Genomic DNA, 3963 nt, shown 5'->3' with positions numbered 1-3963 from the left:
ACTTGAAACGCCGAAAGGAAGTCACAGTATTTAACTTACCAAGGTTTATCAAAGAAACGAAATCGTATTGCCCTACCACAGGTTAATTTTGCTTCCTTAAGACAAAATGTCTTGTTTCTTATAGTCGGTTATCTATTTATATAGGCCAAGGACTATTAATAATCAGTAATTTCAACTCACGAAAATCATAGTGAGGACTCGCCAGAGAAACTAAATATTCCGATCGCTTTTCTTTCAGTTCGTATCAACAAGCATTAGTGCTAATAGACTACCTTTGAAGAACTATTCAGTCAACTAGCCAGTGGCCTCATTAACTGCAACAAAAAATATTACCTAGATTACTGACAGTGATGTATCGTAAACAAACGAAATAATATTACCATCAACAGGTCAAAAGATGTGCCAGATCTTTTGTATTTTCTTGAATATAGAGCACAGCCTTGGCATTATTGGTATCTTCTAAAAAGTACCATTGAGCGTACCTAGATTAACAGCTTCTGTTTACCATCATTAAAGACTAGAACCGGAGACCCTGATATTTAGAAAAATTTACTAACACACTGGAACTTGTTGCTTAAAATATCGGATTAAGTTGTGGAAAAATTAATTACCAAAATATACCAGGTCATACTGACAACGAAGGCATTTGTTTTGAAGTGTAGTCTCTAAATCTTTATGGGTACATTATGAACTAACTTGCGGTGAAACTGCGCGCTAATGGAATTCGTACAAACTAATACATGAACTGAATACTTCAAATTTCCTTATTTTGCCAATTCTGAACCTCTTAAACATTAGTCATTTATCAAAATCTATCAAACAGTACGTTGGATTAACAGAAGACTTCAACCGGCCCGGCCCGTGGTCTAATTTCATCAGAGTGATTCTAGCATGGGACACTTCCAATGTTAAAAAAAAAAAAAAAAATACAAAAACTACCACTCAAAATCGCTTTTGGGTAATATTAACCACTTACAAACTCTTGCTTATTGACATTTAATGCCTTTGAACTCTTGCTTATTGCATTTAATGCAAGCCACTTAATAGCCCAGCACCCCCTCCATCAGTATTTCATCAGCACTAACCAGATGCCCTTTAAAGTGTCGTCCTATATTCCATGACAAAATTTAGCACTACCGAAATCTATCATCAGTTACCTTCAGTTATTTACTTCTTAAAATGCGTTTCGAAGATTAAACACTTAATCCCTAATTTACGTCCCCCGCTCCATAATGAACATAAGACACATAGGATTAAATATTGTATAGGACTGGTTTTAAACTGCAGCTGCCGTTATGTTCAGCCCATTTAAAAATTAATTACCCTCTATACGTAAAAAAATTCTTGCACTTACGTTGCTTAGATTAGACAAGTTAATTTTTTCTTTACTAAATTATGACTAATTCGTATTTTTTGTTTTACTTTATCTATAACTTTTATTATAACTAAACTAATGACTTATTTTTGTGTAAGTAAATCCAATTGTGCTCTAGTTAACAATGAACAAGTGAGACCGCACTCAAAACACAAACACCGCAAATCGGGGCCACAACCCCTCTAGCAAAAGTAAGTCGACTAGTGATAGGCCTGGTGTGATAGAATTAATATCACCCTATTCAAACTTTAGAGCTGCTATGCTTCTTCATGAAGTCAAATTATTCAGCTAATAACTTTCCTGTACTCCAGAAAATGGTTCTCGTTCTTAGTATATGTTACAATTGCTAGGGCTAACCTGTTTACAAAAATACTAGAAGCAAATACTGCATTTGCTTCAAGACCAATGTTCGTGTTTTAAATTACCGCACCATAACTTAACCTCGAATCTTTAAAATGCACTGAACATGAGAATTCATCCGTTATATAGCTGTTAGCACAGCTAATTTCGTTAAGTACCCAATTGCTAATTCAAGGATTAAAGAAAATTTAGAGAGTAAAACTAGATATTTTACTAACAAAATTCAGACCTACAGTATATTTTATGTTTCAGAAGTTCCCAATGCTATTCCAGGACTCTCGAGTAATAGTCACTGTTCCTATTCCTGCAATTTTACTTGCAAGCTTGAACATCCCTCACTCAACCTGTAATAAAAGAAAAATTTTTTAAGAAAATATTACAGTTAAAGCTTACAAACTGACAAGGATTACATAGCCGCTAAACAGTTTGCTCAGTCTAGTCTAGATTAATAATAGTCTATTTTAGTCACATTAATACATGTTAACTAAGCTTTGTTTAAAACTAGATAATTTTATCGACAGTAAATTTCCCATTAGTGTAGCAAGACTTTTTACAGTAATTTTATACAGAAGCTTCATTAGGAAATGAAACTATGTTCAGTGTTCAATGTTCAGTCTTGTTCAATCTTCTCCGAAAACTCCCACAAAACACCAATAAGTATCTCCACAAAATTTTACATTTAACAATCTTCCAAAACACTGGACTGTTATAAAACTAAACATTATCACATTGGGACTGAAAGCTTGAATATACGGGACTGAAAGCTTAAACAACCAATAATAAACTCAAGTTATGTTCACCAAACAACTTTAATTTGGAAAGTCCCTCCTACATTTTTCTCCAGAACAAGAATAAAGGTATAATCTCACACCAAAACTTACTGCTAACAGTAAATATAGTATTGAGTGCAAAGCCTCCCACAACCCTCTTAGCAGGTCCTCTGACGAACTAATAGGACATAGGAGGCATCCCCACCCATTCAGGGCACCGCCCCTGAAGGGGTGAAGAATGAAGTTCGTAAAAGTGATCCTTACCTTGATATAACTATTACTACAGCAATGCATAAAGTTTAAAGTTCAGCTTTGTACATACGATACTAACCAAATTTTCACGATGAAAGGCTGTCAAAGATCCTGGCAACAGCGCTAGTAAACTCTTGAAACTCATTACAAAATCACCATCAGATTTGATAACCCAGGATCCCGCAAGAAGTCTACCAGCTCCTGGAAATAAATTTTAAATCAGTTCACACAAATGTCAAAAACTGACAAGACAATTTCAGTTCACAGAAGAGGTAAGAACAGACGTTGCCCAAGTTCATAACATTAAGAAAAACAACCTAGTATCACCCTAGGAAATGGCAGTATTAAGTTTATCCAAGTAGTTCAAACGAAAACTATATTCTTAGTTGCACACTGAACTAGTGAAATCTTAATTGCACACTGAACTAGTGAAATAGAGTTACAGGTCTGATAAAGGGAAAACACATCTTTACAGGAAAAACTCTAAATACTTCAGATCCACCAGAACCAGTAACAATCTCCATCACATTTTCAATCAATTCACAAATGACATGAACTAGCTCCATCCGATCTGAGTTCAGGGAAATGCAAACCCAAACTTATCAACAGGAAACTAATATGAAGAATTCCAAGAAAACTTTGTCCTAGACACTCGCAAAATTATGGAAACTAAACTAACGTATTCAATAACAAGGAAAAATAAACTACTTAAGTCAAATTACTTTTCAGATCCATCATGGCCAATAACACAAAGCCTAGTATTACATAAGAAAATATTAGAAACCATAACACTCAATAACGAACAATTACCTACTCATACCAACACAATTTAAGCACACCGAATCGCAAAACGCCCACGTGAACATCAAAAACAAACTACGAACCTTCACTCTAAACAACCGATACTACTTCACTCTTTCGAGCAAAGCTGCTTTTGTCGACGACTCTGGCGAAGAAAGAACCCGTTATCATTCCCAGTCAAGGACAATATACCCCAAAGGAAACTATTTCCCCGTTTTTCTCTTCGAGAAAACCTGCGACCACGAGCGCCATCTAATATTTGCAAAACGTTCAACAATGTTTCTCTGAGAAAAACGTAATAATTTAGTGCTTTGGAATTTTGCGTTTTCTGCGACAACCTATTATTGGTCCATTTTAGAGTGTATTACATAGATGCCCCGTGTTCTGGAAAGCTTTTCTTGGCTA

General features: G+C 35.2%; 1 long non-coding RNA gene across 2 annotated transcripts; it reads right to left on the bottom strand.

Annotated features, from left to right (window-relative positions):
- Nucleotides 1–1931: 1931 nt before the first annotated feature.
- On the bottom strand, nucleotides 1932–3741 carry LOC136846402 (uncharacterized). Of its 2 annotated transcripts, none has more exons than XR_010855371.1 (3): nucleotides 3642–3741; nucleotides 2837–2958; nucleotides 1932–2079 (listed from the first exon to the last, which is right to left on the bottom strand). It is a non-coding gene; the product is annotated as an uncharacterized lncRNA (long non-coding RNA). The 2 variants fall into 2 exon arrangements; XR_010855370.1 differs by having other exon boundaries at nucleotides 3568–3677.
- Between the last annotated feature and the right edge of the window lie 222 nt (nucleotides 3742–3963).

This window comes from Macrobrachium rosenbergii, chromosome 15 (genome assembly GCF_040412425.1).
Source record: "Macrobrachium rosenbergii isolate ZJJX-2024 chromosome 15, ASM4041242v1, whole genome shotgun sequence".
Taxonomy (NCBI): domain Eukaryota; kingdom Metazoa; phylum Arthropoda; class Malacostraca; order Decapoda; family Palaemonidae; genus Macrobrachium; species Macrobrachium rosenbergii.
Note: the sequence above shows the minus strand (reverse complement) of the source record. Positions and strands in the feature narration are given on the sequence as shown.